The sequence below is a fragment of the Equus quagga genome, chromosome 4 (assembly GCF_021613505.1).
Source record: "Equus quagga isolate Etosha38 chromosome 4, UCLA_HA_Equagga_1.0, whole genome shotgun sequence".
Taxonomy (NCBI): Eukaryota; Metazoa; Chordata; class Mammalia; order Perissodactyla; family Equidae; genus Equus; species Equus quagga.
This window is the reverse complement of record NC_060270.1, coordinates 118,173,762-118,188,041: the sequence shown is the minus strand read 5'-3', so window position 1 is coordinate 118,188,041 and position 14,280 is coordinate 118,173,762. Positions and strand designations below refer to the sequence as shown.

Below are 14,280 nucleotides of genomic sequence, written 5' to 3'. Positions count from 1 at the left end.
CAAGGGAGTAGGCGGCAGAGGAGCGCCTCGCTAGGAGGGAGATTCCTCTGCAAGCATAGCACGAGGTAGACTTTTTCTGTTTTTCAGTTTTGCATAGGGCCTTGGTTATGCAGCATCACCCAAGATACCCACTGGAACTCATCTTCCTCATTCTAACACAGTTTCATTCATCTGACTGCTACTCTGAGACATGTCTGTGGAAAGAGGCTCTGGCATGGAACTTCAAACCCACAGCTGGATGTTATACCACGGCAGTCTTGCCTAACTTGAAATGAAACTCCACACCCTCTTACAATTTGCTCATGTCTTATGACTAAGTTATTTTTCTCTGTTACAAGAATTAATAATCTGCAAGGTTCCAAGTGCATGAATCAGAGAACTAGAAGGTACTCAGATTTTCTCTATCAGTCTCTTTAAATCAAGATCCCAAGAAACAGGCATGCTTGGCACAGGAGTGGCAGGGCTTGGACCACAACTCTGGCCTCCTGACTCCAGACCCAGGGCTGGGCCCCTTTGCCTGCATACCTATTACTTGCTATAACCCAACAGACCTCTCTTTTTCTCTTGGAAAGAACGTTTGAGCAAACTTCTGGGCCATGAAAGCATTGGTACCTGCTAGCAAGGAAATCTAATTCTGGAAAATTAGAGATTATACTTCCATTTTATGCAAATATAGCCAAGTGTATGTAGGTCACAGATAGGTTTTGTTTTTTTTAAAATATAATAATTTAGATGATAGGCCCATTTTTACCTATTTTTTTCAAGTGACCTAATCTGATAAATTTGGAATCCTTGAGAGAGTTTCATGTAATTTTACTGGATCGTCACTTTGCAATACAATGCAATGTAGCTCTGTGGTTAAGAGTGTGGGGTGGGGCCAGTTAACCTGCTGACCATTTCCTAGCTCAGTGAATTGGGAAAGTTCCTGTTTCCTTATTTGAAAAACAAGGATAACAATACCTACCTCACAAGGTTATGTGAGGATTAAATTAGCTAATGCATAGAATCTGTAGCATAGTGCCTGGCACTTTGTAAATGCACAGTAACTATTATCCATTATCATTATTATTACGGTTACTGCCTGGAAAAGGAAGTCTATATAGACCAGGCATCTTAAGTTCAGGATTCAAATGCAATTTCTCTTGTTTTCCATTTCATGAGCATTATAGTGTGTTTTCAGATATTTTATAAAAATCAGTTTATTTTAATTAATAGACTTTATTTTTTAGAGCAGTTTTAGGTTTACAGAAAAATTCGAGGAGAAAGTACAGAGTTCCCTATGCTCCCCCTTCCATCCCCTTTCCCTGTTGTTACCATTTTGCCTTGGTGTGGTACATTTGTTACAATCGATGAACCTGTGTTGCTACATTACTACTAACTAAAGTCCATAGTTTACATTAGCGTTTACTCTTTGTGTTGTATGTTCTATGAGTTTTTCCAAATGCATATTGTTATCCACCATTACAGTACCATGCAAAATAGTTTCACTGCCCTAAAAACCCCTGTGCTCCATCCATCTCCCTCCCCTTTCTTCCCCAGCCCCTGGAAACCACTGATCTTTTTACTATCTCCTTAGTTTTACCTTTTCCAGACTGTCATATAGTTGGAATCATATGGTATATGGCCTTTTCAGATTGACTTCTTTCACTTAGCAATATGCATTTAAGGTTCCTCCATGTCTTTTTGTGGCTTGATAGCTCATTTATTTTTGTTGCTGCATAATATTCCATTGTCAGGATGTAACACCCTTTCTTTATCCATCCAACTCTTGAGGGACATCTTGGTTGCTTCCAAGTTTGGGCAATTATGAACAAAACTGCTATAATCATATGTGTGCAGGTTTTTGTCTCAACATAAGTTCTCAGCCAATTTGGGTGTATACCTAGGAGTGTGATTCCTGGATCATATGGTGAGACTGTTTCGCTTCATAAGAAACTACCTGTTCCAATATATTTGTACCGTTCTACATTCCTACCAGCAATAAATGAGAATTCCTGTTGCTCCTCATCCTCACTGGCCTTTGGTATTGTCAGTGTTTTAGCCATTCTAACAAGATTTTAGCCATTCTCATGGATATGTAGTGGCATCTCTCTGTTTTAATTTGCATATCCTTAAAGAAAGATGACATTGATCATCTTTTCATATGCTTGTTTGCCATTTGTATATCTTCTTTGGTCAGGTGTCTATTCAGATGTTTTGCCCTTTTTAAATTGGGTTGTTTCTTTTCTTATTGTTGAGTTTTGAGAGTTCTTTGTATATTTTGGACATGAGATATGTTTTGCAAAGATTTTCTCCCAATCTGTGGCTGGTCTTTTTATTTTCTTAACGCTGTCTTTACAGAGCTGAAGTTTTTAATTTCAATGAAGCTCCACTTAATAAATTTTTCTTCCATGGATCATGCTCTGCGTGTGGTATCAAAAAACTCACTGTCCAATCCAAGGTCATTGAGATTTTCTCCTGTGTTATCTTCTAGAAGTTTTATAGTTTTCTGTTTTACATTTATGTCTATGATCCATTTTGAGTTAGTTTTTGTGAAAGATGTAAAGTTACTGTCTAGATTCATTTTTTTGCATGTGGATGTCCAGCTGTCAGTTTATTTAATTTTCCTCTAGTAAATGAATTAACGTTATTCCTGAAGGCAATTATAAAGAGATATTTTAATCACTGAAGATCTGGGAGAATATTTAATGCTTTTTCAGTGAACAAAGTCTCTTCAACTATGTGGAGAAATATTAGGAGGAACATGGAATTGTTTATCAGTGAAGCATTTTGACATTTGTTCTTTTATTATATTTTAGAATGATTTGGAAAGACTGTAGAATGGTGTGTAGGATTTAGATCTGGTTGTATTTCTTAACTAAAACCTAGTCACTCGATAAAATGTTTTGTGTAGTATTGTTCAAGCGCTTCCACTCCTTTACGAGTTCTCCTTTATCTATCCTATCCTTTGAGTTACCGTTTGGAGGATTGTTAAAATGCTTGACTCCCTTCCTTCCTTCTTTCCTTTCTTTCTGTCTGTATCTGTCTGTTTGTCTGTCTCCCTCCCTCTCTCTCTTTTTAAATCACTATATTTGGCTAACAAGCCTTAACATCTGCCAACATTGTTGATCTTAGGAATAAAAACGTGAGATGATCCCTGGGAGAATTTCCAGGCACAGAGCCCAGGCAATCCATAAAACCCATGTATTTCAAATCATGCAAGTCTTATTAAATATTTTCAGAAATACAGTTGCCAGTGATTTGGTTACGTAGGTTTGTTTAAAGGAAAGTTCTTCCTGAAGTGATTTGTATTTTTAAAACTCTCAAGCTTCATGAAAACCAAGAGCTGTTTCTTCTCTAAATGTTTCCTTTTAGATACTCTTGGTACATTCTTGTTAGCAGTAATGTAGCCACTCACAGTATGATGGTTTGCTTAATGTTGAAGCAAATTATCTGAAGGATAAAATTGAATAAAAGATTTATTCTTTTTTAAGTTTTATTTAATCAAGGTACAAAGCAGAAATGGGTTCATGTTGTACTTTCAATAAAGAGTTTCTGAAAAAAAAAAGCCATTATCCCTAAATGATATGTGATATGGTGGACTCATGGTGAAAGAATTAATAAACAATTTAATAAACAGTGTTTAAATTTTGGTCCAGCTGTTCTTTGCAAGATGTATTTTTACCTCCTGTATTCTTCTGTGGCTTCCCACATATTCCTGTGTTACATTTGCTCTCTCTTTGAAAGTATCAATGCTACAAAGAAACAGTAAATAAGGCAGACCTAGCAGTTCCACAAGTAAGTATAGCTATGTCCTCAAACACAGGATGTTCATAGCAGCATCATTTGTAATGGACTTAACTGGAAAATACTTAAATGTCAATTTACAGGAGACATGATAAATGAATTGTTATATATTCATACAATAGAATACTATAGAGAAATGAAAATGAATGATTCACAAACACATACAACAACGTGGATAAAACTCACAAAAGGATAAATACTGCATAACTCCTCTTTTAGGAAGTTTAAAAACAGGCAAATCTAATTCATGGTGTTAGAAGCCAGATCGTGGTTACCCTAGAGGTGGGAAATGATTAGAAGGGGGCTTGAGTTTGTTTCTGGGGTTTGGATAAGATTCTGTTTCTTGATTTAATGCTGGTCACATGGGGTATGTTCACTTTATGACAATTCATAGATTGCCTACTTATGATTTTTGCTTGTATGTGTATATGTTGTGTTTTAATAACATGCTATGAGAAAGGCAATATTTACATCCACTTCAGCCCCAATAAAGGCAGCATTTAATAGGCAGCAGTTAATTTATAGGAGGCTAGGTAATGTGGAGCCATTCTGGTTATAAGATGTGTTTAGGGTTCGTTTTTAAAGAATATTTAATATTATTTAATACTCTGAATTATTGTTTATCTTTTGCATGTCAAAATTGTATATTTCAATAAATTATTTATATTTACAAAAATATAAATATGAAACACTCATATCCCACTGAATTATCATTTTCTTAAAATGACATACGTGCCGTTATGTATATTTACGCATTTTGACTGCCGTATCCGCAGTGCTTAACACAGTATCTGGCACACGGTGAGTTGTTAGTAAACTGAGGGCAGCTTGAAGAATTTATGCATCTCTTATAGTATGCTATATCATTTTATCTCCTTAAATAATTATATTTCTTTCTGTTTGGTTTTCACATCATTAAAGGTATTTGTCTTCGGTCTGCTGGAGTACTTAGAACACGGTAGGAACTTACTAAGTGTTGAATGCATGAAGGATTTGAATGTTTTGAATTGACACATAAACCCGAAGTCAACTAAATTTGTCTTTGATATATGCCTTATGAATTTTTAGCTTCAAATTTACCTTTCTTATACATTACTTATAGATGCAAGAGCAGTTGATATTTATTTTTAGTGTATATTTTGTGGGTAGATGCTAGGCAGTGAGAAGAATCTAGGCAAGAATTTTATCCTGGATAATTTACAAAGCAAATTTAAAAAAAACCCCACACCAGTTCATTTTGGATGCAGATGCATTGTGTGCATTGTGGAGGCATATTTTGCCACCGAGCCCCTGCTTTAAGGGAGGGTGCTAAATGTTTTCAAGGCACCTCTCAGGCATATTTTTACTTCTCAGCAGAACTATCAATAGAGTCCTTTGCTTCATAGAGATGGATGGGGCCGGGGAAAGTGGCCTCTGAGTATTTTAACAGGAATGAAATCAGTCATCGAGTTAGAGTAGAAGTGTCATCTTTTTGTTGTTGTTAACAAGCCCGCCTTCCACATCCTTCCCTGAAGAAAACCCATGAGTGCATCAAAGCCCTTGCTTGTTTTGTTGTTGTTTTATTTGTGGCTTTACAGAGCTGTCTTTATCAGTCTTTACGGATATGCTCTTTCCCTTCCTAATGCCTTTAGAAAAATTTCTCCCTTATTCATTTGAACATTGAACTTCATTTCTGCTTGACAATTCCAAACCCCAAACTCTGTCACATGTGAGGGTGGTAGCTACATTTTGGATAGCTGTTTTTCGTACTTCAGTTATTTCTTTATCTATCTATTCTCTTCTAATTTTAGACTCCCATTTCCGGGTCATGTGGCTCAAAGAGATGATGTAAACTTTAAAAAGGAGGATCCTCCAAATTTAGTCTCACTGAAGCCTGCAGAGCTGAGGAAGGAGATGACATCAGAATACTGACAGTGAATTCTAGGGTCCTGGGAGGACGGGGATGGCAATGAAAGAGAAGAAAGTTGGGGCTGGCGGGTGGTGAAGGCCATGAGCTAAGGAGGGGAGGAAGTGTTGCCACCAACCATACTTCACCCCCTCACGTCCTTGAAAATGGCACCCAATCTCAAAGGCTCATGGTGAAGCAGGACTTGACAACAGTGTAAGGAAATGGCAAAAGGCAGGAAGGCTCATTCCAGAATGGTTTGGTGAGTCGTCTTGTGGGGACTTTTGCTTTAAAATATTATTACAGCTTAACTGATAAAGTATAGGCACAGCTAACTAATCTGAGCTTCAAGATAAACTCTCAAGTAATTTAGAAAACAGGAAATGAGATGCTTTTAAAGCTTGACTTTATTCTTTTAGAATAGTGCGAGTAGTTTATTTTGTCAACCTGTATTCTTTAGAAGGAAAAGAATTGTGTTTTTGTAATAACGTATTTTAAACTATCAAAAAAGTGCTTTACCCACAGCTCAAAACCTCCAAATAGTTATTTTTACACTAAATTTAGACTGAGTGAATTTAAAATTTATTTTAATGTCTGTTACTTAAAAATTTTGAAAAAAAAGATAGCCATCAGAGACTGGACTGTCTTTGCTTTTGTAAATGGGGGATTAGGATTTGTCTGTTCTATAAAGGACATGCTGCATTTAGATTAGACATAATCTGATTATATTGCAATATAAAGGCCATTCAGGTCAGCTCAGTGTCCAGGGTCTGTAAATACCATCCAACCACTGATTGGTCCAGGGAAGGGTATTAACAGAAAGATAATGATGAGCTTTAATCCACATCCCTAAAGCACAACAGCTGGGGCTTCAAATGAGTTTTCTTTCAGACTTTAGAAGTGATGCTCTCCGTTTTACAACATGATAAATTGAACTATTTTTTTTTACTCATGAAAAAGTATGCCTATTTAACTTTACTTTTATTTAATTAGGTAGTATTCATGTCTCAAATTTCTTTTAGAATATAATATAGGTGTTTGACATTTATTTAAATTAGACTGACCATATTATTTATTGTCCAAAGAAGGACTCTCTTGAGAGTGAAAGTGAGTGTTATTAATAGTTAACCTAGAGACAACAGGCACAAACCAGGAATCTTCTGGGTATACCAGTATGTATGGCTACCTTATTTAAAAGTCATATTTTTAACTTTTATTTTTATCCTCCAGGAAATTTATAAAATCACAATTAAAATATTAGAGAAGCAAATGTTCTTTCCAAGTGTAATTCAAAATGTATGGTGCTTTAGAAGTGAAAAAACAATAATGCAAAAAGCAAAACATGGGTCTGTGGTCACAATGAGTTTTTTGAATGACAAATTTGTTTAAATATGATTCATAAATTTTATTTTCTTCTCATCTTGTGATTCCCAAATGTGTTGAGTTGGTCCAGCAAGCATATATTCAGCATGTATTCTCTGTATGTTTGTGTTTTACTAATATCATCGTTCAGATTGCACCTGCTATATAGAGAATGCTACGATATTCTGTGTGGGAGGTTATAAGGAAGAGAAAGTGCAGACGAATCATAACCTGATAAATATCAAGGATTTAGTTTTGTAGTCAACCTTTGTTGGTTGACTCCCAAGCATCCCTTCTCTCTTTCAAATACTGTATTCCAAATTTCCTGATCATGAAGCTCAGGTAACAAAGACCTCTCCTTCAGCTCCGAAAGAGCCCTGATTGGCTTAAGCAATCAGTGTTTCCCATCCCCTTAGCCTCAGTGATCTTTTTTAGTGATGGTCACGTGGTCCAGACGTATACAACTAGACTGGATACTGGCATTTTAATTAAGCTACTGAGAAAATAGGTCATGACTTTCCTATTGAAAGTAATTGAAGCTGTAGCTTGAGAAGGTACTGCAGATCATCTGAAGATCGAAACAAGCCTTAGGGCGAATACAACACCTAAAGTCCAAGGGATGGTGTAAAGATAGTCTTGGTGACATTGTTCAGCTGCTGGATCAAGCCAATCTTGTCACTGGAGTTTTTGGATACATGAACCAATAACTTCTCTTGCTTTTTCTAAAACTAACTTTTATTGTTTAAGCCTTTGAGTTGGTGTTTCGGTTACTTGCAGCCAAAGACTTCCTAACTCAAACAAGATTTAAAAATAATTGCAAACCATTTGATATGCAAATATTTGAGAACCATTATTTGAGAAGAGGAATGTCTTGCTATTTCTATGATTGATATAGGAAGGTCTTCAAGCCTGGGTGTTGGGTTAGGGAGATAGAGACAGGATGAACAGTAAAAATGCAAGAAAAACTGTCCAAGTCAGAATGCTCTGTACAAAGAGAAACATGGGAACACAGAGAAAGGAGTGTTAAGGAAAATGTTACAGACACACTTGATAGTGAACCAAATTTTGACAAAAAGCCAAGAAGTAGTTAAAAATGAACTCAGCTTTGTGGCCTTGGGTGGCCTGGAAGAGATAAGCGGATATAAAAGTAAACTTGCCTTGTTAAAGCAAGCATCTTTTTATGTATACTTAAAATTCACCAGTTGTGAGACTTGCCCTGCACCTGTGTAATAGAGCATAGCAATTCTATGCAGCATTTTATGGAAACTGAAGAACTTATGTGTGGGGACAAGATCCAAGCAGAAGAGTGAGTCTCCCTCTCATTACCTCAACCACTTCATCTCGCTTATGGAATCGAGGTTAGTAAATGGGAATATCTCTCTGGCTAGGACTGTATGACCAAGTGCAAAGTGACCTTTTGATTCATTATGAATTTTGAGCTCTTGAACACTAGATATTTGTATTGCTTTTTTTATTTCCTTCCCAAATTGAGAGAACCCATCTGTAGAGGAAATTTTCCATACACAGGCTGAAACCTGCTTTTTTCCCCTCACAGTCTCCAAGGTTATATAATCACTAACAGAACTTTAATATCTTCATAGCCCATTTTTCAGAATATTTTTACAAAAAGTCTAAGACTGGAATTATGCCTTATATGTAATGGATGGCGTACTCCCATAAGCCAAGAATTCCTGTTTTGATGTGTTCATTTTTGCGTGCAAGAGAATAATTCTTTAGAATGGAAAAGATATTCAAATGACTTAATTTTTTAAGCCTTGATGATCTGAGATCTTAGCTTTTCGCTTCAAGAGGAGACATCTAGATTCGCTCTGTCCTATTTTTATAGCCAAATGGTATTCACATGCCAGCCTTGGGGACAGATTTAAGTTCTAAAGTCTAGGGAAGTTAGGTTCAGGATGTGGAGATGGGATGCAGGGCACAAATGTCCTTCGTGGCTTGGGAGTGGCACCTTCCATGAGTGCAGGACTCCACCAAGCTCTCCTGATCACTGGTCTAAGTTGCTGCTGCTGCTGATTAGGATTGTACTGAGTCAGAGAGAATAGTACAGTTTTCATCATTATTACCTGTATGCTATTGTTGAACTTTAAAGTACTTTGCCAGAAGAAATTGGTTTTACATGTTAGTCTATTACGTTTAGTTAAAAGCTAGTTTTGAGAAAAGGGGTGCACTAAACTCTGTTAATTTAACTATAAACTGTGGAATGGCCTCACACTTGCAAAATGCGTGGTTAATGGGAGTGACAGGCATATGCCTATCTTTGAAGAGGAGGCATAAGAAATCAGGAGGAGGACAAAAAGCCAGTAACCACCCTTTCCCACGGTGCTTTGTAAGTCACTGTGCTCGCTCGGCTTTTCTTTACCTCATTACCTCAGGACAATATGTTTTAGAAATCTATCACGTAGGAAATTTTCTTTCATGGAAAACCAAGAATTTTAATTACTCCATAAGAATTCTGTAGGCTTCTTTGGAGGTAACCATTTTCCTCAAAAAAGGGGAATATAATGTATGTGTTGCTGTTACTTTTTTACAGGAAACCTTGTATGATTCAGCAACACAGTGAATTTTAAGCATATGTTCTCGCTAATGAATTATCTCAGCTTTGTCTTTTTGGACGTGATAGAGGCACTTTTTATTTTGCTTGCAGCCTATTTTGTCACTCCAGACAGATTAATGAATGATGAGCTATACCATTTCATTAGAATAATAAGAATTAAGAGAAGATGTTTTCCTTGGGGACTTCTGCTTGGAATATGTCATTAATCATTTCTGAAAGAACTCTAGTCAAGGCCGAACTGGGAATGCTAGTTTATCTGACACTTACCAAGGGGGAAAACAGGTTGTCATTTAGTCTATCTTGGGTAAAGTACATCTTAGTAAAATGGCTAGATAAGGAATGACATCTTAAGATTGCTTCTTGTTTTGAGCTCTGTCAGAGGTCTGAAGAATCGCTTGTGAAACTGTGAAATGTTCTCACGAAAAGTAGAAGTCATTTAGCAAGAGTATTGTTTTTAGTTTCATGTGTGGTTTTTAAACAAAGGGGTATAAAGTGTAAAAATAGCTGAAGTCTGAGTTGGAGGCTTTACTTATTTTCTCAGCAGCCCTTTCCCTGTTCCCAGCCTCCTGAACTCCTTCATCTTCCTTAGTTGGAGGAAACCCAAATGTCTAACAGGATATTTTAAATGATTAACATGAGCATTTCTGATACTAAATGAGTTTAAAGAATTTCAATTATAAGGATCTTCTTGGTTGCCCAAATGACTCAGTTTGCAATTACTGCCTAAAAAATGGTGTGGATGGGTGTAAAGAGAGGGAGGGCGTGCCAGAGGGAGAGGGAATGAGCTACGCTCTGACCACTGGGGATTTGTGCCCACTCACCAGCCCCGTGCAAGGACTTCCCGGAGAGAACCAGTCTTTCCTTCAAGAAGTACTTTTGAGTAGAAAAAGTAAAAAAATGTTTTGTAGAAAACTTTTGCTAAACGTTCCATTTGAAATCTTCTGTTAGTTTTGATAGGTTGGACTGGAGTGAGTGAGTAGGAGGTGTTGTATTTGTGTCTAGGATAGAAATACGGAAAAGAGGCGTGCAGTGATAAACTGAGAGTTACCAATAGCTAGTAACATCGTTAGGGTTTTAATGACTTAGATAGAGCCCCCATACACAAAATTCTTTTCCAGGCTTACGATCTTCACAGGAAAAAACAGACATTCCCCCCAGGTCAAAGAGGAAATAAAAAATACCACGAAAGACTTTTAAGAAAGCAATTAAAGAAGAAAATTGCAATCAAAGTTATACTTTGCAGCCAAAAATGTATTTATAGATAACTTCATAACCCTAAGAGATTTTATTTTTTAAAAATAAAGTTTGAAAATAAATGAGTGAAACATTCAACTCTTGGTATTTGGGAGGAAAAAAAAAATCCTGAAACAGAATAACAAAAATAAACGGAACTTAAGGAGTAAAAATAAGTTAATAATAAAAACAAAACAGGAATTTAATGTTAGAAAACAGGAAAACAGTAGAACTGATGAATAAAGTATAGTTTAAAACCAAACAATGAAATAAACGTTTGGTAAATGGAATAAAAAGAGAAAGAGAGAGAGAAATGCAAATAAGTACATTTTAGAGTGAGAAAAGGACTATGGCCACAGTCAGAAGAGATTAAAAGTTATGCCAATACCCTGTATAACTTGAGGCAGATATACTTGAAAATCTTGATGAAATCTGCATGTCAGTTCTCATTAACAAAACCAAAGCCACAGAGTAAACTGGAAAAGAGATTTTTAAATAACTATTATAAAAAAGTTTGAAACTTTTATTTAAAAAAAGCTGTTACAGCTCAGGAAAACACATCAATGGAAAATTTTGAATGATATATAGACTTAGCTACACACACACACACATACATACACATACGTGTACATATATACACACTCTCAGGACATTTGGAAAGTCTGGAAACATCAGATAAACTTATTTTCAACAATATGCTAGTTACATTTTTAAAAAATATTCTAAGTACATTTTTTTAACCTCTAGACACCTTTTCTAGAGACATACCTGGAGCAATATGTCCAATTGTTAGTCTGAAAAAAGGACAATTCATATACTACAGAGTCTCCAGAAAGTCTTTAAACACAGGCAGAAATAGTGTATTAATAGAATCTCAGCAATTTTGCCTGCTGTTGACTAAAGTGTACCTATTTTCCATTCCACCCAGGAAGAAGAGGCCAATTACTTTTTGAGTCTGAGCATCTTGCATTTCACTCCCCTCTCCAAGGAGAAAACTAAAGAACTTTTGGGTTTTATTCTCTGGGGGGGGGGGCATTAGATTGGGTTGCCCAAGAGAGAACGGGGTTTCAAGACTTGAAAAAGGTGGAAAAGTCCCACCTAGAGTTGCAGGGTTATTAAACAGAGCAGAGTGGCAGGGGCTCACCTCCACTCCCATGGGGGATCCTGGGAGGTGACAGGACCTGTGAGCGATGGATGGATGATATGGCGGAGGGGGAGGTGATGTCACAAGGGAGACCACTGTGTTCTAGGCACTTAAAGATTCCAGTGGCAAATGGATACTCAGAGATAGACTTGGATTTAGAAAAATAAAGCAAGGTGGCATTAGATTGTGGAACAAATTTTGGTGTGTGTATGTGTGTGTGTGTGTTTATAAATGTACATATATTTAGGCACGCGTATCTAGGAGATGCTGACAGCAAACACACTGAAATATTAGCTGAGTTCTAAAAAGAGAACCTGCCTTTGTTACTTTCCACCTGATGAAGAGGCTTTTGGAACTGGAACTTTGGGGAAGAGCAGCTCCCTTGGATGAATTTTATCCTCTCCCAGGTTTATCTTGGGGTTTGTGAAATCTGATGAGCATTGGGGCCGGCGTTGAAGATGAGAACATTTCTGTCCTTTCCGTTGACCTGTTCGTGATGCATTCCCACCCAGTCAGCTCCGGAGAGCAAGGCAGAGTGTGTTATAAAAATTAAAATGAAGTTATAATCCAGCATGCTGTGTCAATGCTTCATGGTAATTAGTTTTAAAAGTTGAAACATTTCTGGCAAGGGTGTATTTCATGTTTATGTATAACACTAACACACTAGCAAGAGATTTAATTGTGACCAGAAATTATCTGTTAAACCCTAATTTAAAATAAAGTGATGTTTAATCAAGAGACATTAATCAATTGCAATACTGATTTAGAGAGCCATTTAGTGAAGGAAAAAATAATTCATTATATCAGGTTATTTTAAACTGGAAGAAAAATCGCATTCTGCTAACATAAAGCGGTAACGTTAAATCGACTGAATTCTCCATGCCCTGCTGCTAAATCGTTTTAGGATATTTTTCACACCTAATTTCTATTGAGTTTAATTAAGACATTTAGAGGTACGTGCTCTTCTGTAGGAAAGGCAAGTTTTAATAAACTGTCGCTGTTTTCATAATTTTTTAGAAAACATTCCCATTTCACAGTATGCAGGGAAATGAAAAGCTCTAGTTCTTCCTGCCTGTTACATGCTCACACACACACATGCGCAATGCACATTCACACTCACGCTCATTTTGTCTGCCACACACCTATACAATCCTCTCCTTTCCTCCCACACACATTTGCTTACTCAAACACAAACACAAACACGCACTTTTTCTTGCTCTGGTGAATACACATACACACACACTCTCTTTTTAGCTCAGGCCAAAACACACACACACACACACACACTCTTGATCAGGCTAACATGTCCACATACCAATGCTGGCACACACACACATGACATGTGACCCATTCATGTCAACGCACACGTGCACACATGCACACACACACAGCGTAATGCCTACACATACACAGTTAAACTTTCTTTTTCTCACCACTCTTTTGTAGCCAACTTCTGACTTTTTTATCTTTGGTGTATATTCTCTTGATCTTTGACTTAGAGGTGGATGACTCAGACCAATTATTTTACGTGATTGCATTTGGAGTGAGGTTGCTTTTGATACTGACTCATTTTTATTATTTGCATGTAGTTTAAGAGAAAGAACTTCATGAACTTATTCTGCTTTCATATGCGAAAGTGAATGTTGAGGAGATTATGTAAGTAGATGAGAAAATTGCCTTTCATACGTTTGTTGAATCAACAGGGTCAGATGAGAAGTTGGCAAAGAATATATCATGAGATTCAAGAAACACTATTTTGCCATATTGCAGATAAATGTTCTTTCTGTGTTTCTTTGTGCCACTTGTTATTATTTGCTCTATTGATTATGATAATTGACTAATTAAGAAATAATACACAACAGAAGATTAATAAAATTTAGTATTTTACTAGAAGACTGAATATGAAGGTGGGCAGTTGACTTGCCATTTTGAAATTGAGAGTTTTGGCTTGTGAATGTATAAGGACAGATATGTGTCATTCTAGTGCTTTCCACAGAGTTGAAAATGCCCACTGTTCTTCACAGTGAAAGCTTCCTTTTTGTGTGTAAAAGATTGGAAAGCACCATCTGGGACACATCGTATGCTCATGTTTCTTAGGAGAATCTGGAAATCATACTTTTGGGATTTTGTTGCTAATAAAGAAGAGAAAGGAAAAAGAATCTTCCATAAATTACACCACATCTATTGGTGGCTTTCTTGTAAAAATTGAAATGAAATGAGAGAATGGCAATTAGAATATACTATATTATATCCAGAAGAGTACCATTAATATTTCTGAAACTTCATATTTAAAAC

General features: G+C 36.6%; 1 protein-coding gene across 4 annotated transcripts in view; it reads left to right on the top strand.

The window, feature by feature from the left end:
• The window catches only part of ZNF385B (zinc finger protein 385B), a 385,907-nt gene that overhangs the window by 29,374 nt on the left and 342,253 nt on the right, over window positions 1-14,280 (top strand). The window contains exon 1 of one of the 4 annotated variants that reach the window (XM_046659660.1): window positions 5,769-5,933. The exons of the other annotated variants lie outside the window; for them this stretch is intronic. The gene's annotated coding sequence lies outside the window, so the exon portion shown is untranslated. Of the gene's footprint in view, window positions 1-5,768; window positions 5,934-14,280 lie in introns of those variants that run through there. 4 annotated transcript variants of the gene reach the window in all.